The sequence below is a fragment of the Acomys minous genome, assembly GCF_964271855.1.
Source record: "Acomys minous genome assembly, chromosome: 7".
Lineage (NCBI taxonomy): Eukaryota > Metazoa > Chordata > Mammalia > Rodentia > Muridae > Acomys > Acomys minous.
This window is the reverse complement of record NC_140488.1, coordinates 103,348,403-103,372,890: the sequence shown is the minus strand read 5'-3', so window position 1 is coordinate 103,372,890 and position 24,488 is coordinate 103,348,403. Positions and strand designations below refer to the sequence as shown.

At 42.1% G+C, this 24,488-nt stretch overlaps 1 pseudogene across 1 annotated transcript; it reads right to left on the bottom strand.

The window, feature by feature from the left end:
* Positions 1-428: 428 nt before the first annotated feature.
* LOC311602035 (protein kish-A-like) lies at positions 429-23,515 on the bottom strand (annotated as a pseudogene). The gene is made up of 2 exons: positions 23,475-23,515; positions 429-852 (listed from the first exon to the last, which is right to left on the bottom strand). The product of its transcript is annotated as a protein kish-A-like (transcript).
* Between the last annotated feature and the right edge of the window lie 973 nt (positions 23,516-24,488).

Genomic DNA, 24,488 nt, shown 5'->3' with positions numbered 1-24,488 from the left:
CAAGAACTTTAGGAAAACGGTCCCGAAACAACAGAATGACATTTGCAGAGGGTAATACTGAAATGACAGAACTGACGTTGATCACTGTAGTCACATTCCTGTGTATTAAACTGTTACATCTTTTTTTTTTTTTTGGTCTTTTGAGACAGGGTTTCTCTGTGTAGCCTTGGCTGTCCTGGACTCGCTCTGTAGACCAGGCTGGCCTCGAACTCACAGCGATCCTCCTGCCTCTGCCTCCAGAGTGCTGGGATTAAAGGCGTGCGCCACCACGCCCGGCTTACATCTTATTTATATAGCTCATTGGTCCAATAGATAAAAATAGAGAACAGTGTCTTTTTTGTTTTGTTTTGTTTTTCAAGACAGGGTTTTCTGTGTAGCCTTGGCTGTCCTAGACTCACTTTATAGACCAGGCTGGCCTTGAACTCAGAATGATCCGACTGCCTCTGCCTCCTGAGTGCTAGGATTAAAGGCATGTGCCACCATCGCCTGGCTGAGAACAGCATCTTGAAATGTCTCTCATTCCATGTTCAAAGATAAATGGCATCACCATCCTTCCCATTATTTTCTGGAGGCAAGTCCTTGCTTACAGAGCCTGATGGCAGTCACATGCTGGTGGTTTCCAAAGCTCCTATATGAAGAGGATGCTAAAGGCCGTCACTACGCAGCATATGGCGACATAAGGACATGCGGTCACCAATTTGGGCATACTTCCAAAATATTCCCAATAGTCCAGTTTTATTTCTGTCCAGGAGGCTGGGTGCCAAGGATCGGATATAAGCACATGTGCATATAAGCCCCAAGATTACAGTCAACAGACTCTGAAAATTGAAAATGGCAGACAGAGTGAGGCTGCTACAGGTTCAGCCACATCCAAGAAAACCTGTCTTTTTGTTTTGTTTGTTTTTTGAGACAAGGTTTCTCCATGTAGCCTTGGCTGTCCTGGACTCACTTTGTACACCAGGCTGGCCTCAAAACTCACAGCGATCCACCTGCCTCTGCCTCCTGAGTGGTGGGATCAAAAGCGTGTGCCACCACCGCCCGGCAAGAGACCCTGTTTTTTTTTTTTTTTTTTTGAGACAGGGTTTCTCTGTGTAGCCTTGACCGTCCTGGACTCACTTTGTACACCAGGATGGCCTTGAACTCACAGAGATCCACCTGCCTCTGCCTCCAGAGTGCTGGGATTAAAGGTGTGTGCCACCACTGCCTGGCAAGAGACCCTGTCTTGAATAGAGAGAGAGAGAAAAGATAGAACACCGTGCTTCCAAATCACCAACAGCATAGGTAAGTTCTATGACCTGGGGCAGGCTTCTTTACTGTGCATGCATCAACTAACTGTTAAAGTTTTGAGCCTAGTATGATGGTGCACACTTTTAATCCCAATACTTGGAAGGCAGAGGTAGGTAGACCTTTGTGCAATCAAGGCCAGCCTAGTTTACATAGCTACTTCCACTCCAAACAGGGCTACATGGAGAAGCCCTGTCTCAAACAACAGCAAGAACAACAACAAAAAAAAACATTAATAAAAATTTGAACCCAATTTAAGATTTTTCCTCTTCAAGGTCTATTGGTCTGGAGAGACATTCTGTAGGTTTGGCACCTACTGACTAAATGACTACTTCTGGTACTCACAATCAGCTTCTTAAAACCAACAGAGTTTAGATAGAGAAAATTCATGTCTGGCACACAGGGAACGATGTCTTCTAATAGAACAACAACAACAACAAAAAAAGAGTGGAAGGATTTTCCAATCTTTGAAGGAATAGTGGGCTAGTTTATTTTTACTACTGACTCCCACTGTCTCTGAAAGAGTAATACACTGTTACCAGCTTCAAGTCAGAGACTAGAAATGAGTTTTGATCACTTACTCCCCAGTACAAGCAGGAGATATCATCATATCTGAGGCTTCTGTCTAAAAATGGAAGGTAACAATTTCCCTAATTTCAGTCTCTTCTCTTTGCAAAACTGAGTTGACATGTAACTCTCTCTCTCAATGACTAAGTAATTTGGTAGACTATCTTAGGGAGAAGTTTAAACAATTTAATCTAACTGTAGCTGTAACTTTCCTATGGTAGCAAGAATATGCAGAATCTCTATGAATGTGTAGTTTAGACTGTACATAATCATAATTAGCTTTAGGATATAATATTTAATTTAGAACTTCAGATAATAGAAGATAAGTAATTTTAATAAATCCTTGATTGTCCCATTAATGAGAACCTTTGAAAGATGGAATGGCCCTATAACTATTAAGGAAATATAATTCAAATTCCTATCTCTAAGGCTTTAAGTTCAGATGGTTTACTATATGATTGTAACAAATCTTGTAAAAATTAACATTTCTATACTAGTTCTTTCAGAAAATAGAAGAATAGGTGGGTTTTTTTTTTTCAGTACATCCTGTTCAGCTAATATTGCAGTTACCATAATCAGATAGTATGAGGAAACCAATGTGGGCATATATAGAAATATTTTTCACAAAATATTAGCAAATAGACAATATATTAAAAATACATCATGAGCCGGGTGGTGGTTGCGCACACCTTTAATCCCAGCACTCTGGAGGTAGAGGCAGGCGGATCGCTGTGAGTTCAAGGCCAGCCTGGTTTACAAAGTTAGTCCAGGACAGGCAAGGCTACACAGAGAAACCTTGTCTTGAAAAACCAATAAATAAATAAATAAATAAATATAAAACTACATCATGAAGCCGGGTGTGATGGCGCATGCCTTTAATCCCAGCCCCCCCCCAAAAAAATCATGAATAAGTAGAGTGCATTCAAAAGGTGCATGGTTGGTTTGGGTTTTGTTTGTTTGTTTGTTTTTCAAAAGTATTCTAATCCACCACATAAGTAAGAAAAAAAAGAAGGTCACATTAGTTTTGTTTTATAAATCAATGCAGAAAATAACATTCAGCAAAATTCAGCACACATTGCTAATAGAGAGCTAAACTAGGAGAATATCTACCTTCACTTGGGCCTCTAAGAAAAAATACTACAGACCAAGCAGCTTAAGCAGTTTTCAAGGTTCCAGAAGCCAGGAAAATAGAAGAATTCCAGCATGGTTGGTTCTGCTGAGGACCATTGTTTGGTTTTGTTGATGTTGTTTTAAATCATGCTCAATCATTGCAATGGAGCCATATAAATAGAAAACAAATATTTTAATCATATAAACTATTAGTTTGTCATTTTTACCATCTCTTAATTCTATACAAGAATGAAAAAAGTATCAAACTTCTGTATTCATGCATATTAAAATACAAAGTATGAGGGCCGGGCATGGTGGTGCACGTCTTTAATCCCAGCACTTGGGAGGCAGAGGCAGGTGGATCTCTGTGAGGTTGAGGCCAGCCTGGTCTAGATGGCCAAGATAACACAGAGAAACCCTGTCTCAAAAGAACAACAGCAACAACAACAACAACAAAAAACAAAAAAGTAGTATGAGGGACTGGAGAGATGGCTCAGTGATTAAAAGTACTTGTTCACCTGGCATGGTGGTTCATGCCTTTAATCCCAGCACTTAGGAGGCAGGAGCCTCTGTGAGTTCGAGCCAGCCCAGTATACAAAGCAAATCCAGGACAGCCAAGGCTACACAGAGAAACCCTGTCTCGAAACAAACAAACAAAAACAAAAACTTATTCTGAGAACCCAGATTCAATTCCCAGCACCCTCATGGCATCTCACAACTATCCATAACTCCAGTTTCAGGGGATCTAATACCCTCTTCTGACCTTCATGGGCACCAGGCATGCATGTGGTATACAGATGTACATTCAAGCAAAGTACTTACATAAAAATAAAGTAATATGAACTATATAACACAAAAAACTCACATTTCCATGGGCAACTATAATGAATCCTGTGCTATAACTGTACACTGGAACGTGAAGAGTAATAAAATTGATGCCATACACCATAAAGAAACTATACAGTTGCTCAAGAATCAACTGCAATGCCAACTAGTCCTAATCATGGGGGCCTTCCCTAAAGTGTGGTTGGTAATACTCAATTCTTTCATGCAGTATACAAGATCGCATACAAAATAACTAGTCTCTTAGCTAGAACTAAATACTTTGATGTGAGTTCGAGACCAGCCTGGTCTACAAAGTGAGTCCAGGACAGCCAAGGCTACACAGAGAAACCCTTTCTGGAAAAAAAAAACAAAACCAAACAAGAATCAGAGAAAACACAAAGTATATATCCATGTAAAAATGGAGAGACACATACTGGAGTTATGTGGGCACAAGCTAAGAAACACCTGCTGCCTCGGTGATCAAGATTGATATTAGTTAAAGGGAAAAGGAAGGAAAGAGACAAAGGTAGAAAAGGATTAAAGGGGGTGCTGGAGTAGTTGTACTATCTATAGGCAGAAAGTGAACCCTGAAACATGATGACTTGAGATTGATTCCCAGAACCCACATGGTGGGAGATGTAAACTCTGACCCCCGCAAGTTGTTCTCTGACTTCCACTTTTTGGAAGATTCAAACATATCTAATGTTTGTAACAAGTTGTTTTTGTTGTTTGTTTTTTCTTCTTTGAGACAGGGTTTTTCTGTGTAGCCTTGGCTGTCCTGGACTTCCTTTGTAGACCAGGCTGGCCTCGAACTCACAGAGATCCTCCTGCCTCTGCCTCCAAAGTGCTGGGATTAAAGAGTTGGGCGGTGGACTATGTACATGTATGAAGTTGTCAAGGAATTAAAGTTATTTAAAAGTGGGGAAGAAGCCAGCACTCAAGAAGAAGAGGCAAGGGGCATCTCTATGAGTTTGAGGCCAGCCTGGTCTAAAGAGTGAGTCAAGGACAGCCAGAGATCTGTTACTCAGAGAAACCCTGTCTCAAAAAAAGACAAAAAACAACAACAAAAACAAAAGACCCAAACAAAGCCAGGCGGTGGTGGCACATGCCTTTAGTCCCAGCACTCAGGAGGCAGAGGCAGTTGGATCACTGTGAGTTCGAGGCCAGCCTGGTCTACAAAGAGAGTCTAGGACAGCCAAGGCTACACAGAGAAACCCTGTATCAAAAAATTAAAAAAAAAACGGGGAAGGAAAAATGGGTGTGGGGGGGTGCGCGTGCATGTGTGTAGAAGAAAATATGTGAAGCTGCCCTTGTGTCATCACCAATCATGCACTTGTTAACACACTTCAGATGGTTTGGGCATCCAGCAGTGCCAAAGTGCTAAGGTCACAGATGACATTAATATTTTACCTCATGGATCCTTATCAGCATACAGTCCCTTTGGTCTTGCACACACAGCCTTAAAATCCTTCACGACCTATTTCAGGATTTTGGCAGAAACATTAGCATCATCACCTGCGAAAATTCTTCCCATATTTCTCCTAACCTCTTCTTTTTTTAATTTCTAATATTTTTACCTAAGCAATCTCCCAGGCACCTATAAAACTAAGAACAACTCATGACCTGATGAGAAAGTAACACAGAAAAGTAGACTGGAGAGACAGATCAGCCATTAAAGGTTAGTTGGGCTCTAGCTGGCCATGCTGGCCATGGTGGTACATGCCTTTTTTTCCCCCCTTGGTTTTTCGAGGCAAGGTTTATCTGTGTAGCCTTGGCTATCTGGACTCGCTTTGTAGACCAGGCTGGTCTGGTACTCAGAGAGATCCTCCTGCCTCTGCCTCCCGAGTGCTGGATTAAAGGCTTGCGCCGCCACATCCAGGGATGATTACGTTTAATTTTCTAATTTTAAATCTTTTAAGATGTATTATTTATTATGTATACAATTTTCTGCCTGCATGTGTGCCTGCCCAAGAGAAGAAGGGACCAGATCTCATTGTAGATGGTTGTGAGCCACCATGTGGCTGCTGGGAATTGAACTCAGGACCTCTGAAAGAGCAGTCAGTGCTCTTAACCTCTGAGCCACCTCTCCAGTCCCTAACTTTAAGTTCTTTTTCCCCCTCTTTTCCACCTATTTTCCCTTTCTCAATTCTTTCCTCTTTTCGTCTAACACTACTAATTTCTATCCTTACAATCTTTACTCAGTTGGCCGCTTTTTTTCTTCTAATCTTCCTAATAGTTTACTGCACACTATGACATTCCTATCGCTTGCTGTGAGCGGCAGACTGGCCTCTGAGCACAGCAACCACTGTTTTGCAAAAGGTCACAGCAGCTGGCTTTATTGACCTTCTCACCTGAGTATCCCGCTGCTCCCTAGCACCTCTGGAGTGCAAGTTTGCCGTAATTGGCTGCACGTGCCCTGGGGCAGGGGTTAGTGTGCCTGTAGGCTGGAGAAGCCCCAGGTGCTCCTTTGTTGTGTGAAGAGGCCATTATCCTTGCTGGGAAAAGGCTTTCCGGATGCAGCCCTTTTGTGGGACAGAGCACCTACACCACGGTAAGTAACTGCTTGTCTATGCCCTGTGAGGCATTTATTGGCTCCCCACAGTGAGCTTTGGTGGACTCCTAACCTCAGTTTCTTGTTGGGACCTTGTTGGGGGTGGGGGTAGATGGCGATTTTTGTCTCCTGTGATAAAGGAATTTTATCAACATGCTTCATTCCCAACTGTTTTTTTTTTTCTTTTAGGTTTTTTGAGACAGGGTTTCTCTGTGTAACAGTCCTGGCTGTCCTGGACTCACTTTGTAGACCAGGCTGGCCTCGAACTCACAGTGATCCGCCTGCCTCTGCCTCCCGAGTGCTGGGATTACAGATGTGCACCACCATGCCAAGCTCCCAAATAGTTTTTTTTAATAATTTATTTTTATTTATTTATTGCACATTGGTGTTTTGCCTGCATATATGTCTGTTTGAGGGTGTAATATCACCGGGAACTAGAGTCACAGACCCTTGTGAACTGCCATGTGGGTGTTGGGACTTGAACCCATGCTCTTAACCTCTGAGCCATCTCTCCAGCACCTCCCCCCAAGTAGTTATTGAAGTTAAAGAAATAAGTTTTAGCTGGGTGGTGGTAGTGCATGCCTTTAATCTCAGCACTCGAGAGGCAGAAGCAGACGGATGTGAGTTCAAGGCTAGCCTGGTCTACAGAGGGAGTTCCAGGACAGTCAGAGTTCTGTTACACAGAGAAACCCTGTCTTGAGAAACCAAAAAAATAAACAATAAAAAAACAACAACAAAAGAAATATCTTTTAACCAGTTATTTCAGTATTGTGATAGTGTGCTTACCAAAAAGTTGTGACTGTCTCTTCAGTTACTATTCTTCATGACTTACAGAATAATGTAGAAGACTTCATCCAGTGCCCTAGGTATTTTTGAATGACAGTTTAGCTACTAAACCGTGCATCTCACACTGACTACAACCCAGTCCTACTTGAACATGGCAAATTCTTTTTTTGGGGGGGGGGTTGGTTTTTCGAGACAGGGTTTCTCTGTGTTAGCCTTGCCTGTCCTGGACTCACTCTGTAGACCAGGTTGGCCTCGAATTCATAGCGATCCTCCTGCCTCTGCCTCCCGAGAGCTGGGATTAAAGGCGTGCGCCACCACCGCTGGGCCGGCAAATTCTTTAACTGGAATAATACAAATGATAAAAAAAAAAAATCCAACCAATAGCACAGTCCCAGATACACAAATCCCTAGACAGAAAAACAGCAAACGTGAAAAATCAAGGCAATATGACCCCTCTGACAACTATCAATTCCATACTAATGAATTCAATGAAAGTGAGCTACCTGAAATCCCAAAGCATTTTAAAGAATAATTAAAGGAAATTTTAATATAAAATTTATTGATCATGAGGATAGAAGACAGATAATAATGTCAGGCTATCAATGTAAGTAATACACTCAATAAAACAGTAGCGTAAAATTTCATTAATCTAGGGCCAGGTGTGGTGGCACATGCCTGTAATCCTAGCACTTGGGGAGGCAGAGGCAAGTGGATCTCTATGAGTTGAGGCCAGCCTGGTCTACAGAGTGAGTTCCAGGATAGCCAAGGCTACACAGAAAAACCCTGTCTCAAAAAACCAAACAAACAAACAAACCCAAAAACTACCAAACAAACAAACAAAAATCTATGAAAAGATGGTTATTAACATCCAGGTAGACCAGCAAGATAGCTCACTAATGAAAGATGCTTGCCACCAAGCCTGAGACCCTGAGTTAGATGACTGGAGAAAAATGAATAACAAACAGCCCAGTTAATCTCTCAAGTAAGAAAATTCCAGGTCAATTCCTTTAAGGAACTAACTAACCTTAATGCTTCTTAAACTATTCCATAAAATCAAAAGAAAAGGAATGCTACCAAACTTTCAACAAAGTCATTTTTACTCCCATACCAAAATCACATGAAAACTCTAGAGGGTAAAAAGTCCTCCCACATTCATGAACTGGCAAAATTAATACTGTGAAAACAGCTGTGCTACAAAAAGCAATCTACAGATTCAATGCAATCCCAATCAAAAAATAGGAAAAAAATGCTAAAATTCACATGGTATCACAAAACACTTCAGATAGCTAAAGTAGCCCTGATCATAAAGCACAATGGTGGAGAATCACCAGTTTATATTACAGAACCACAGGAGCAAAGTACAATGGGAATCCCACAAAACAGACACATAGATCAGTGGAATAGAATAGAGGAGCCAAATATAAGTGTGCATGGCCACAGCCATATGATTTTTGACAAAGATAGGAAGAATGCACACTGGAAAAAAAAGACAGTTTCCAACAAATGGCGCTGGGATAATTGGATATCCACAAATAGAAGCATAAAACTAGGTCCCTAGCTTTTACCCAGTACAAAAATCAATTCAAAGTGGGTCAGATAGATTCATGTAAAGCAGGAACTCTGAGACTAGCAGAAGAAAAACTAGGGAATACACTACATGATATATGCAAAGGTAGGGAATTCCTGCAAAGGATCCCAATTGCTCATATGGGAAGAATACCAAGAAACTGAAAAATGGGATTTGATGAACTTAAAATGTTTCTGTACAGCAAAGGAAGTAATTGAGTAAAGAGAGCCTACAGAATGGGAGAGAAAACTTTGCTAAATATGTATCTGACAGTGGATTAGTACATACATTATACAAAGAACTAAAAAAACCCTAAGTAACAAAACAAATAAACAACTCAGTCAATAAATGGACTGGTGAAATGAACAGGTCATTTTCTTTATTTTTTTTTTCTTGAGACAGGGTTTCTCTGTGTAGCCTTGGCTATCCTAGACTCACTTCGTAGACCAGGCTGGCCTCGAACTCACAGCGATCCACCTGCCTCTGCCTCCCGAGTGCTAGGATTATAGGCGTGCACCATCATGCCCAGTGAACAGGTCATTTTCTTTTTTTAATATATTTTATTAATTTATTCATATTACATCTCAATTGTTATCCCATCCCTTGTATCCTCCCATTCCTCCCTCCCTCTCATTTTCCCCTTACTCCCCTCCCCTATGGCTGTGACTGAGGGGGATCTCCTCCCCCTGTATATGCTCATAGGGTATCAAATCTCTTCTTGGTAGCCTGGTGTCCTTCCTCTGAGTGCCACCAGGCCTCCCAATCCAGTGGACGTGGTGGTCAAATATGGGACACCAGAGTTCGTGTGAAAATCAGTCCCCACTCTCCACTCAGCGGTGGAGAATGTCCTGTCCATTGGCTAGATCTGGGTAGGGATTTGAAGTTTACTGCACGTATTGTCCTTGGCTGATTCTATAGTTTGAACAGGACCCCTGGGCCCAGATCCGTGTATCATAATGTTCTTCTTGTAGGTTTCTAGGACTCTCTGGATCCTTCTAGCGCCCCATTCTCCCATGCTCCTCTCACCTAGAGTCCCAAACAGGATGTCCTCCCCTCTGTCCCACTTTCCTGGTGAGTGAAAATGATCAGATTGAGTGAGTTCACCCAGAAGCAGGAAGAGTCAAATGGTATATACTCACTTATAACTGGACACTAGCCCAAGGGTCGTGTCCCACGAAAGTCTTCACTGAACAGGTCATTTTCAAGAGATATACTCCTGGGCCTGGCGAGATGACTCAGCAGTAAAGAACATTTGTTGCTCTTCCAGAGGACGCACAACCATCTGTAAGTTCTAAGTGGGAGGGAGGGGGTAGGGGGTGGGGGGGTGGGGGGTGTCATACACTATTTTCTGGCTTTTGCAGGCACCAGGCATGCAAGTGATGCACATAACATATCTTTTTTGTTTTGAGACAGGGTTTCTCTGTGTAACAGCCCTGACTGTCCTGGACTCGCTTTGTGCAAATGTGCGTCCAGTGCTCCATCTGCCTCTGCCTCCTCATCTGGGATTACAGGCATGTGCCACCACCACCCGGCATAGCATATCTTTTTAAAAGATGTAGTAAAACTCGAGAGGCAGAGGCAGGGGGATCACTATGAGTTCGAGACCATCTTGATTTACAAAGCGAGTCCAGAACAGCCAAGGCTACACAGAGAGACCCTGTCTCAGGAAAAAAAGATGTAGTACAAATGAACAATAAACATCAATGATATAGCAATTGTCTTCAAACTGATTTACTGAATCATCGAAATTGCTATGAAAATCCTAAAGGGGTGCCAAGGCTCCGACAACAGCACAGAAGAGGGGACAGAAAGAACGTAAGAGGTGAGATCCAGGAGATGTGCATTGAAAAGATGTTCTCTGGACATGACATGGCCATGAAACTCAGAAACTCACTGCAGCTGTGGTTGGATAGTTGCACAAAACTGGCACAACCTTGGCCCACCTCATCTGAAATGGGAGGGCCCGTGAGGACATAGCCCTTCCCAGACAGACTATGGACAACTATGGTTGTTGAAGAATGGAGTTTAATGTTCTTCAGTGGGACAGCCACAGATGGGTTGTTATTGGTTTGATTTGGTTTGGATTGGGTTTTTGTTGTCACAGAGATCTGCCTCCTAAGGTTCTGGGATTTAAGGCATGCACCACAATATCAGGCTCAGATGAGTTGTTCTTGCTGCACTAACTAACTTCCTACCTACACTGAGGTAAGTAACTCTTTTTGTATTTAGTGGGCTACAAACAACAAAGAAAAAGAAGACCAGAAATTACAAGGGAACTTGGTGAGAAGAGCTCCACTGAGGAATGGAGGAGAATGACGGGGACAAAGATGACTAAATTATATAAATGATGAAAGTGTGGGCATAAACTAACAAGCTGAGGTTGTTAGTTCTTTGGGCAGCCAGCTGTGGTGGTGCACGCCTTTAATCCCAGCACTCAGGAGGCCGAGGCAGGTGAATCTCTGAGTTCAAAGCCAGCCTGGTCTACAAAGAGTTCCAGGATAGCCAGGGCATATATGTCCTTTGGGTATATAAAGAATAACCTACACAATCATGAAAAAGAACAAAATCTGGCCAGGGGGGCTGGAGAGATGGCTCAGAGGTTAAGAGCACTGTCTGTTCTTCCAAAGGTTCTGAATTCAATTCCCAGCAACCACATGGTGGCTCACAGCCATTAGCAATGAGATCTAGTGTCCTCTTCTGGCATGCAGACACACATGCGGGCAGAATACTGTATCAATAATAAATAAATCTTAATAAAAAAAAACATCTGGCCAGGTGCAGTGGTGCATGCCTTTGATCCTGAGTGCTGGGATTAAAGGCGTAGGCCACCACTGCTGTGATTCATTTGTCCATTTTTAATTGGACTGGGGATTTTTGTTTGGTTGGGCTTTGTTTTCGTTATCTTGTGAGACAGACTCTTACTATACATCATATGCTGCATTGTGTTCATTGATTTGCATACTTGAACTATTCTTTCATCCCCAAGATTAAACCAGCTCGATCATATGAGTGATACTTTTGATGTCCTACTAAACTTAATTTGTTAGTACTCGGTTGAGAATTTTGGCATCCATGTTTATCAAGGATATTGGTCTATAACTTCCTTTGGAGGGGTCTGGAGGTGCTCCTTGGTGGATAGTGCTTGACTAGCATGCACAGAGTCCTGGGATTAATTCCCAATGCTTTATAAAACCAAGCATGGTGGCACACACCTGTAATCCCAGCATTTGGGAGGTAGAGACGGGATCAGAAGAAGTTCAATGTGTGGGTGACAGAAGGAATTTAACAAACAATTCCTTGTTTGTTGAGTCTGTGAAGTTTTGGCTGCGACATAATGTTGGCCTCATAGAATGTGCTCAGTGGGTTCCACTTCACTTCATTAGCTTAAGATACTTTGAAAGAACAGGCTTCAGTTCTTCTTTTTCTTTATTTTGTTAAATTTTGTTTGTTTGTTTTTGTTTTTTCGAAAGGGTTTCTCTGTGTAGCGTTGGCTGTCTTGGACTTGCTTTGTAGACCAGGCTGGCCTCGAACTCACAATGATTCGTCTGCCTCTGCCTCTGCTGGGATTAAAGGTGTGCACCACCACCGACTGCGTGGCTTCTTCTTTTTCTAAAATTGAGCAGTGAAGCCATTTCAGGACTTTTTGTCGGAGCTTGGTCTGTTGTATTTTGATGCTAATTACTGCTTGCTGTCTCTGCCCCACCTGTACCTTGCCTAGCTTAACCTATTTGACCAATAAAAGGCCATCGACCTGGGTAGGGCAATGAGATAGGTGTGGCTAAGGTTCCTGGGCGCTGGGAGAGAGGAAAGAGAATCTTAGGAGAAGAGACCTGAAAGAGGAGAGAAGGCTGTGCATGGGTTAGATGGAGGAGAAGCACATGGGCAGCGTGGATTTTGCCCACATGGTGATAATTAGCAAGTATTTGGGATTATGGATAGGAGGTAGCTTGATAGAAATTATTAGAAGCAGATGTCATGGGATTAGGGCAGGTATCCCACACCTGCCCCACAATGGGAAGTAGTTTAGGGGATTAATATCTGCCCTGCCCCACGTTAACTAAGGTTATTTTATAACAGGTGTCTGTGTCTTGATCGGTTGCTAGCGTGTTAGAAAATACTGCCATAATAATAATTATAGGCCTGATAATAAACATTATTAGGCCATATTGGTAAAATAACTGCAACACACTTCATTTATGTTTTCCTGTGTGGGAAGGGTGTGTGTGTGTGCGTGTATTTGTGTGTGTGTGTGTGTGTGTGTGTGTGTGTGCTTGTGTGATGTGTGCATTCATAGAAGCCAGAGGAGGACATCAGGTGTCCTGCTCCAGTATTCTCAGCCTTATTCCTTTGAGATTTTTGCCACCTGGGACAACCAGGGCTACACAGAGAAACCCTGTCTCAAAAAACCAAAAACCAAAACAAAACAAAACACACCCACTCCCACAACAACAACAACAAACCTGAAGACCCATCTCTACTGACTTGCTTCCTCTAGCAAGTGTCTATACTTTAAAGGGTTTATAACATTGCAACTCCACCACTTGGGGATCTCCACAAGCACAACTATATAAACTTATCGGTGAGAGTTCACATTCAATCCTCAACTAAAATATAGCCGGAAATGTTAACGAATGAAATGGCATGTCTAGCATTTCCTTTAAAGCAAGGATGGGAAAAGACATGTGTTGTATAGATGGCAGAACCTAGGCTGTAAGTTGATAACTATTGGAATTAGTTAATGAGATGGCATTTTATTAATGCCTATATTTTTGTTTATGCTTGAAAATATGTTTGCTATAACCTTTAAAAACAACTATGATCACTAGGCTCCAGTGTTGTTACCAAATCTGTTTTATGACATTCCTTATTTTAAATTGATTTCAGTAGCTCCTTGATGACCACTGTTTAGACACATTAAGGTGGAAAAATTATTTTCTAATTCCTTCATTCAACCTTCATTTATAAGCTAGAATTGTATTGCTGTGAAGGTAGAATAAAAATTTCTCTACTAGCCTTCAAAATAGAAACTTGCCATTGTAACCAATGAAATAGGGCCTTCTTGTAATCATAAATTTACATAATTAGATTTATTTGATAGGTTTCAACTTATTGAAATAATTTTTCTTCCTCCTATTCAAATTGTCCTGCAGACTGCTACTTGGAGCTACTTTAAGTTCATTCTTGTGGTTATTATTTTGAGGTTTTAAAAAAATATTTGGCTCACATATGGCATCTTTCCCCCTCCTTTTATTGAAAATATACTTTTTTCTCACATAAAAATATACTTTTTTCTCCTGATTTTGGTTTCCCTTCCTTCTACTCATTTCACTTCCTCCCCACTTCCTCTCCCATGTGGATCCACTCCCTTTCTGTCTCTCATTAGAAAAAAACAGGCAGCTGGGTGTGGTGTCACATGCCTTTAATCCCAGCACTTGGCAGGCAGAGGCAGGCGGATCACTGTGAGTTCAAGGCCAGCCTAGTCTGCAAATCAAGTCTAGGACAGCCAAGGCTACACAGAAAGACCCTGTCTCGAAAAACAAACAAAACAAAACAAAACAAAACAAAAACAAAAGAAAAAAAAGAAAGAATCAGGCAAAAAAAAAATCCATGCAAGTTGAGGCATCCCAGTAATTACGAAATACTGTACAAAGCCAGAATGATCCAGTCCAGCACTGGCATACAAATGCATCAACCAACGGAAAGGAAAGAAAAGAAAACCTAGAAATAAACTCATGTAATTATGGTCAATTGATTTTTAATAAAGCTACCAAGAACACACAAAAGGAAAAAGCCAGTCTTTTTAGTAAGTGGTGCTGGGAAAACTGGACATCAATATGCAAAACATGAAAGTATAACATGGTTTCAATATAGCCAGCACTATGGCTTAGCCAGTAAATACATTTGCTGTCAAGCCTCATCACCTGGTAACTCAGTTCTCTATATAATGGGCATCCTGGTGTTTGCTTAGTTTTTTTTCCCCATGGTCAAGAACTGACTGTCTGGGAAAAACAACAAGCGAAAATGCAGAGAGAATGAAAACAAAAGTCTTATTGAGGCAAGCTGAAATGGCTTGTTGAGATGGGAGGGGAAACCCAGTTATGAGTTTGATAGGGCAGGAGGCGTGGGGGCGTGGGCACACTTTTGCTTAGCTGTCTTAACAAGCATCCCATTTCTCTTATCCTTTCACCCAGGTATTGTGTTGGAGCAGGCTGGTTCCCACGAGAAAGGAAGTAATCCTATTGGATATTTTAAACAGTGTTGAGACTATGAGGACTTTTGAAACTGGACTAATTGCATCTTGCTTACGATATGGTCATCAGCCTATCTGGGCCAGAGAGTGAAATGTGGTGGTTTGAATAATGGTGGCGCACGCCTTTAATCCCAGTGCTCGGGAGGCAGAGGCAGGTGGATCTCTGTGAGTTCGAGGCCAGCCTGGTGTACAGAGTGAGTCAGGACAGCCAGGACTACAGAGACCACGCCCAGCTCAACATGGGTTCATAAAAGCTCCAATACGAGCCAGGCGTGGTGGCACACACCCTTGATCCCAGCACTCAGGAGACAGAGGCAGGCAGATTGATGTGAGTTCAAGGCCAGCCTGGTCTACATAAGCAAGTCTAGCCAAGGCTACACAGAGAAGCCGGACAGTGGTGGTGCAAACCTCTAATCCCAGCCCTTGGGAGGAGGGCCCGGAACTCAGCGATCTGTTTGCCTGTGCCTCCTGAGTGTAGCAATCAGGGGCAAGATAAGCTGATACAATGTACCAACAGAAACAGCTGAGGCCAAGGTCAGCTGCAGTAAAGGACCTACAACCTCTGTTAGGATTCTGCTTCAGTCTGCCTATGATGCCATTGTTTACCTGCCATGGGGGTGTAAAAGGACAAACCATCCACTTGGCCCACTCTCTAACCTCTCTCTCTTCTTACTCTTCCTGTCTCTGTCTCTGTCTCTCTTTCTGGGATGCCCCTTCCCCCTTTTCTTCCCCCCCCCCATGCTCATTTAATAAACCTCATATAATATCTGGCATCTGGTACCTTTATTACCTTATTATTACCTTATACCTTATGTCTTTTTTTTGTTTGTTTGTTTTGTTTTTCGAGACAGGGTCTCTCTGTGTTAGCCTTGGCTGTCCTGGACTCACTTTGTAGACCAGGCTGGCCTCAAACTCACAGCAATCCGCCTGCCTCTGCCTCCCGAGTGCTGGGATTAAAGGCATGCGCCACCACACCCGGCTTATACCTTATGTCTTACTGTCTTAATTATTAATCATAACAACCTCCCCTTCACCAGAGGCCAGAACCCCAAGAATATTGAGACTGCAGAGACCAATGGCTCCCCCTCTCCTCTCCTGCAAATAGCACCATGTGGATCCTGGGGATCCAGGGGCATCTGAAAATTCCAACTTTGAGCTCAGTACAGCTGTGCCAACAGTTCATCCCATAAATACTCTTATTTTCTATATTTTCCATTCATCCGTATGTGTTTCATGGTTTTGCCTTGATTTGTATATTGTTCAGCTAGGTATTAGGAGTCTCCATCCATTTTCCTATAAGGCATCCTTTAGTGTTTTCTTCAGCCACACCTTATGTACTGCAACTCTCATTCTTACATCTTTGCCATTTTCTCTCATCCTTACCCCATCTTCTTTTTGCCTCTTCATTTTAACTTTCTGTGGTGCTTTGAATAAAAGGGGTCCCCGTAGGCTCATATATTTGAATGTTTAGTCATTGGGAGTGGTGCGACTTGAGGTTTAGGTCTGACCTTGTTAGAGTAGGTGTGGCCTTGTCAAAGGAATTGTGTCACTGGGGGTGGGCTTTGAGGTCTCCTAACCTCAAGCCTGATCCAGTGGCTCTCTCCTTGCCTGCTGCCCACTTATCTGGATATAGAACTCTCAACTACTGCTCCAGGGTCTGCCTGCATGCTGCCATGCTCCCTCCATGAGGATAATAGACTAAACCTATAAAGCTGTAAGCAAGCCCCAGTCAAATGCTTTCTTTTATAACAGTTGCTTTGCTCATGGTGTCTCTTCACAGCAGTAGAACACTGACTAAAACACTTTCCATAGCTTTATTAATTCCTAAAACCTGTGGACCCTAACAGTATCCCAACTAACCCCTCAATTTTTTCTTTGCAAAGTTAGTATAATACTTTTTAAAAAGATTTATTTATTTATTATGTATACAGTGCTCTGCCTGCTTGTACCCCTGCAGACCAGAAGAGGGCATCAGATGACATTATAGATGGTTGTGAGCTACCATGTGGTTGCTGGGAATTGAACTCAGGACCTCTGGAGGAGCAGACAATGCTCTTAACCTCTGAGCCATCTTTCCAGCCCCATTAACATAATACTTAATTCTTTTTGTTTGTTGTTGTTGTTTTTGTTCTCTCTCCCTCTCCCTCTCCCTCTCTCTCTCTCTCTCTCTCTCTCTCTCTCTCTCTCTCTCTGTTTTTTTGAGACAGGGTATCTCTGTGTAGCCTTGCCTGTCCTGGACTCACTTTGTAGACCAGGCTGGCCTCGAACTCACAGCGATCTGCCTGCCTCTGCCTTCCGAGTGCTGGGATTAAAAGTGTGTGCCACCATGCCCAGTTTAATTCTTATTCTTTTTTTTTTTTTTTTTTTTTTTGATTTTTCGAGACAAGGTTTCTCTGTGTAGCCCTGGCTGTCCTAGACTCCCTTTGTAGACCAGGCTGGCCTCGAACTCACAGTGATCTGCCTGCCTCTGTCTCCCAAGTGCTGGGATTAAAGGCGTGCACCACCACGCCCGGCTTAATTCTTATTCTTATCCATTTTACTTCTCCATCTCCAAGTATTATTACCAAAAAACTATCCTTGGTTGTTTATTTTTCAATTTACTGAAATCAAAGAAGCCACTGTCAGCACTTGGTTAGTATGGCACTTGCATAAGGGAGCTGTTGTTCTCAGAGTTAATATCTTACTCAAGGAATATGAAGCTTACACCAGACATTTTGACCTCCTATATTGAATAACTGTTTTAAAAGATATGTATAGTTCTTTAAGGATATGTACAGTTCTTTAAAAACACTATATATGTATGCCATATATATGTATATATGCCACATATATACAAGTACACTCAGAAGTCAAAAGAAGGTGTCAGATCTCCTGTAGTTGGAGTGATGGGTGGATGTAAGTAGCCTGATATGGGGGCTAGGAACCTCTGGACAAGGAGTAAGTGTTCTTAACTGCTGAGCCATCTCCCAGTCCAGAACTATTATTTTGTCTTTTTATTTTGCTCATTGAGAATTTCATATATTTGGACAATTAAATAGTCACCTCATTTGTACCATGCAACATCCTCTATTACTCCCCTCCCAACTTCATTTCTGATTTTTTGGTGATGGAGCATGTTGTGTAGTTTTATGTCAACTTGATATAAGCTAGAGGTATCTGAAAGGAAGAATCTTTGATTGAGAAAATGCCTCCATAAAATTGGGCTGTAGGCAGGCCTGAAGGGCATTTTCTTAGTGGGTGTTGAGGAAGGCCCAGCCCATTGTGGGTGGTAGCATCCTTGGGCTAGTGGTCCTGAGTTCTACAAGAAAATGGTCTGAGCAAGCCTTGGGGAGCAAGGCAGTAAGCAGCACTCCCCTCCCCCTGCCCAGGGCTTCTGCATCAGCTCCTGCCTCCAGGTTCCTGCCCTGTTTGAGTTCCTGTCCTGACTTCCTTCAGTGATAAGGAAGTGTAAGCTAAATAAACCCTTTCCTCCCCAACTTGCTTTTGGGCCATAGTGTTTTTTCACAGCAATAGTCACCCCTAACTAAGAGAGGAGATAGCCCACTGAGTTCAATTAGTACTACCCTTATGTGCATGGGGGTGGGGCATCCACGGGAGCATGGGAAACACACCAGTGGCCACACCCTCAAAGAATGATTTTCCCTGCTCTGGCACCTATAAGCTGCTAATTGCTGAGAAACTATTTTCTTTTTCTTTTTTCTTTTTTGGTGTTTTGAGACAGGGTCTCTCTGTGTAGCCTTGGCTGTCCTGGACTCACTTTGTAGACCAAGCTGTCTTCGAACTCACAGCATTCCACCAGCCTCTGCCTCCTGAGTGCTGGGATTAAAGGCATGTGCCACCACGCCCGGCTCAGAATGTTTTTTTTTTCCTTCAGTGCTTGTCTTTGTTGAGTTCTTTGCTACCCTGTCTCAAAAAACAAAAACAAAACAAAACAAAAAAAACAAAAAACAAACAAAAACAACATTCTGAAATTCTAGGAATGAAAACATGATAAATCGCCGGGCGTGGTGGCACATGCCTTTAATCCCAGCACTCGGGAGGCAGGCGGATCGCTGTGAGTTCGAGGCCAGCCTGGTCTACAAAGTGAGTCCAGGATGGCCAGGGCTACACAGAGAAACCCTGTCTCAAAAAAAAAAAAAAAGGGGGGGGGCTGCAGAGATGGCTCAGAGGTTAAGAGCACTGACTGCTCTTCCAAAGGTCATGAGTTCAATTCCCAGCAACCACATGGTGGCTCACAACCATTTATAACGAGATCTGGTGCTCTCTTCTGGTGTGCAGGCAGAATGCTGTATACATAAAAAACAAAAAATATTAAAAAAAAAAAGAAAAGATTTACTTGAGCAATATCACCAAATAATGAGCGCTCTGACGTAACATCATTCCTCTCCACTACACCTGGGAGGAGCACAAAAGACATTCCAAGAATAATTCCCTGTTTTGAAGAAACTGAGGTCAAAGATTCTTGTCTTGTTTTCTTGGAATGTGCTCACAGGCATTCAGAAGTCTCCTCACATGACTCCATGAAGGTGAGGGGTTACTTACAGGGGCAGAAATTTGAGAGTCATCACAGAGAGCTGCATTACCAAAGCCCATCCCAGCATGGGTGACAACTCACAAACAGCTGGGAACACTACACAGCCATAAGGCAGCGCAACAGATTGAAGAAAGTCCTTTCCATGTGAGTCAGTTGGTATAAACCTCTTCCAGACAGCTTGGCTGGCTTCCGCTTCATCCAGACACCTCCTCAGGCCGCAAGAGTTTTCTTTGCAGCTTGATTTGTCTGAGAGTGACTCTCAGCAGTCTCTATCATGTACCCTGGGAATGAGGGGCCTAGTGAAACTAGTCAGTTTCAGGAACTTACTGAAGCTATTTGAGATGTTTACCTTCTGGTTTAAGGAACTCTGCAGAATGGAATGTTTAAATCTCCAGGAAAATGCTGCACAACAGGCCAGTGGACACATGAGCTGAAATTGAACCAACCTGAAAGTCCCCTCCCTGAAGACTAACTTTTATGGTATCAAAATGTGCCATGCCAAAAAAAAAAATTGCTGTGCAAGCTTCCAAAGGAGGGAAGCAACTGTTAGTTCTATCTAGCTATGATGCCTATGGATCACAAGGGGTATAGTTTTGCAATAACCCTAAGGATGGAGTAGTGAAACGAATACCTTGGCAGTAACCAAGAGCTCTCTAATTGAACTTAAGATGCATTCAACAAAAGGGAAATCATGTGCGGCACTGGAAACCTAGCCAGATACTCAGGGCTAATTAAGTCATGGATCTTGGAAGAGAACCTACAACCACCACTTACTAAACCAATATAAGCCCCAACTACATTCTATTTCTTCTTATACCCACATGCAACTGTAGTCCGTATCTCTCATCAAGGAAGCATCTCTTTGCAACAGAGACTATTGTAGAAAACCACAACTAATTAAAATGCAGAGTTGTGGAGCTCTGTCCCAGTGGCTACATCTATGAAACAGCTCTGCACTTAAGACTCAGGGAACATAGAAGAAGAGGAGGTGGAAAGACTAAAAGACAGAAATCATGAAGTTCTCTATGAGAGTGTATCTCCTAGGAATGTCAAATCTATACTCATTAAGTCTTTCCAATATGACTGCCTAGAGGTGAGCTAAGCAAGAACAGCAGCAGTAGTCATGCTAAAGTATATGGGGGAAGGCCCATGAGGCCTTGACCCTATACAAAGAACTACAGGCAAATAAGGAATGCTGAGAGTGGGAGAAATACTCTTACTCAAGGAAGAGTACATAAACTGGTTATCCAGCTGGGCGGTGGTGTTGCATGCCTTTAATCCCAACACTTGGAGGCAGAGGCAGGCGGATCTCTGTGAGTTCAAGGCCAGCCTGGTCTACAAAGTGAGTTCAGGACACCCAAGGATACACAGAGAAGCCCTGTCTCGAAAAACCAGAAAAACAACCCAAAAAACTTCACAAAGATTTAATAAAAATATCATATTAACAAAACAATCAAGACAAAAATTTCCCAGAGTTAGGAAAAGCGATGCAATACATATATAAGAGGTATTTAGGATGCCAAACAGACAAAATTAGAAAAGAATTACTCCTCATCATAGTTGAATTAAGATGCTAAAATACACAGAACAAAGAAAGTATTTTGAAAACAATAAAAGAGAAACACTAAGTTACATATAAAGGCAGGTCGATCAGAACAACAACAGATTACTCAGCTGAAAACTTTAAAAACCAGAAGGCGTTGGGATTATGTATTTCAAGTTCTGAAATACAACTGGCAACCCAAACTTCTATACCCAGCAAAGCTCTCTGTCATAATTTAAATGAAAACTAAATTTGTGATCACTAAACTAGATCTACAGGAAATACTCAAATGAATCCTTTCAACTGAAGAGAAAAGCAGATATCCACATGGCCATAGGAAAGGGCCTTTTGTGCTTCAATTTGAATTCTTATATTTCTCTGAAGAATCATACTAGAATTTTGATTAGGATAACATTGAATCATAGATTGCTTTTGGTAGGATCACAAATTTCACATTAATTTTGATCATGCACATAGCATTGCCTGATCATGAGCACTTTCCATTTTCTAATCCATTTCTTTCTCAACTTCTTCAGTATTTGAAGGTTTTCATTGTAGAGATCTTTCAATTCCTTGTAGGTTTGTTCCCAGGTATTTTGTGGGGTGTGTGTGTGTGTGTGTGTGTGTCTGTCTGTCTGTCTGTCTACTGTGAATGTCATTGTTTCCTAAATTTCTTTTTTTAAATACTTATTTATTGTATTTATTGTATATGACTGCTTTCTCTGCAGAAGAGGGCATCAGTCAACATTATAGATGGTTGTGAGCCACCATGTGGTTGCTGGGAATTGAACTCAGGACCTCTGGAAGAGCAGGCAGTACCCTTAACCACTGAGCCATTTCTCCAGCCCCATGGTTCCTAAATTTCTTTTTCAGTATGTTTATAACTGGTATATTGGAAAGCTACTAATTTTTGTACATTACTCTTCTGTCATTCCACTTTGCTGAAAGGGTTTATCAGCACTAGACATTTTCTGGTTGAGTCTTTAGGATCTCCTACACATTAGAACTGTATCATATGCAAATGAAGATACTTTGACTTCTTCCTTTCCTATTTATATCTCTCTCTTTAAAATGTCTTCTCTTTCTTGTGGCTCCAGCTACAATTTTAAGCACTATATCAAATAGAAATACTAGGTTCTTTTGTTTGTTTGTTTTTGAGACAGGCTTTCTATGTGTAGCCTTGATTGGTGGTCCTGGACTCAATTTATAGACCAGGCTGGCCTTGAACTCACAAAGATTTGCCTGCCTCTGCCTCCCAGAGTGCTGGGATTACAGGTGTGCACCCCTGCACCTGGCTGAATACTAGGTTCTTTAGAAGACTTTGGAAGCATTTCTTCTTTTCTCTTTTTCCTGATATTAATAGGGATGCTTTGAGGTTTTTTTCCAGTTATCAAGATATTTACTACAAATTTGATATATATAGCTTTTAATGACATAGGTTCCCTCTCTCTTTAGTGTTCTGAGGCCTTAAATTTTTTTTGTTTCTTTGGTTTTTTTAAAGATTTTATTTATTTATTTTGTATACAATGTTTTGTCTGAACGTACACCTGTAGGCCAGAGGAGGGCACCAGATCACATTATAGATGGTTGTGAGCCACCATGCAATTGCTGGGATTTGAACTCAGGACCTTTGGAAGAGCAGACAGTGCTCTTAACCTCTAAGCCATCTCCAGCCTGGTTTTTGTTTTTTCAAGACAGGGTCTCTCTGTGTAGCCTTGGGTATCCTGGACTCACTTTGTAGACCAGATTGGCCTCAAACTCACAGCAATTCGCCTGCCTCTGCCTCCCAAGTGCTGGGATTAAAAGCGTGCGCCACCACGCCTGGCTTTGGCAATATGTTTTAATCTTTTTTTTTTTTTTTTTTTTTTGGTTTTTCGAGACAGAGTTTCTCTGTGTTGCCTTGGCTGTCTTGGACTTGCTTTGGAGACCAGGCTGGCCTCAAACTCACAGCGATCCACCTGCCTCTGCCTCTCAAGTGCTGGGATTACAGGCATGTGCCACCACACCCGGATCTGTTCTGTTCTTTTTTTTTTTTTAAGATTTATTTATTTATTATATACACAGTATTTTGCCTTCATGTACACCTGCACGCTGGAAGAGGGCACCAGATCTCATTATAGATAGTTGTGAGCCACCATGTGGTTGCTAGGAATTGAACTCAGGACCTTTGGAAGAACAGCCAGTGCTCTTAACCACTAAACCACCTCTCCAGCTCTCTGTTCTGTTCTTGTGAGACTTGGGCATATTCTATCTCAGACTCACTTTGTCAAATCTTTCTCTTATTTCTCACTTTTTCTCTCAAATAGACATCACTTTCAAACATGGCTACTTTCTTCTATAACCTAACCTCTCCTTTATTGTTTGTGACTAAGGGTGTGTGCTAAGGGCCTGTCTTTATTTCACCTAAAGCATAGTGTAATCCAGAGTGTGTCTGTATTCCAGCTGGATTACACATACCTAGAAGGTCCTTGAATGTGATCCCTTGCCAGAGCAGCCATGTTGCTGGATTGAAATTCCTCTACATAATGTCTTCTTGAGTTGAGTTTTCAAGTATATTTTGATGTTAAAACAGGGTTTCATTGGGTGGTGGAGGCACACGCCTTTAATCCCAGCACTCAGGAAGCAGAGGCAGGTGGATCACTGTGAGTTCGAGGCCAGCCTGGTCTACAAAGCAATTCCAGGACAATCAAGGCTACACAGAGAAACCCTGTCTCGAAAAACCAAAATAATAAATAAATAAATAAATAAATATAAAACAGGGTCTCACTATATAGCTATGGCTTACATGGAAATCACGGTGTAGACCAGGCTGGCCTCAAACTCTCAGAAATCTACTTGCCTCTGATTCTGAAGTACTAGGATTAAGGGCATTTGACAACACTATGCCCAATGCATTTTTTTGAGACAGGATCCCACTAACTTGCCTAGGCTGGCTTTGAATTCTTTTTTTGTTTGTTTGTTTGTTTGTTTTATTTGTTTGTTTTTCAAGACAGGGTCTCTCTGTATAGCCTTGGATGTCCTGGACTCACTTTGTAGACCAGGCTGGCCTCGAACTCACAGCAATCCACCTGCCTCTGCCTCCCAAGTGCTGGGATTAAAGGCGTGTGCCACCACTGCCCGGCGGCTTTGAACTCTTGATCTCTGTCTCAGCCTCCTGAATAGCTGGGATTACAAACACTGTGCCCACCTGTATTTCACCTTCTTGACTAAATGCTAGAATCTAGAGTTTGAAGTGCCCACGGTTTAACGTACATTTGTGAACCATGGACAAGACAAAATGCCCAGGTTTGGGAATCTTATAGATTGAGTTTGAATTCCTCCTCTGACATCACTGTATCTGTGAATCTCAATCCTTACCCCTGTAACTTATAAAATGTCTCAGGTAGTATATAGTCTCAGTTGGGACAATAGCTTCTACCTAACAGTTTGGGGAAGATTTTCATAGATATTGCGTATAAGGCATCTGACACC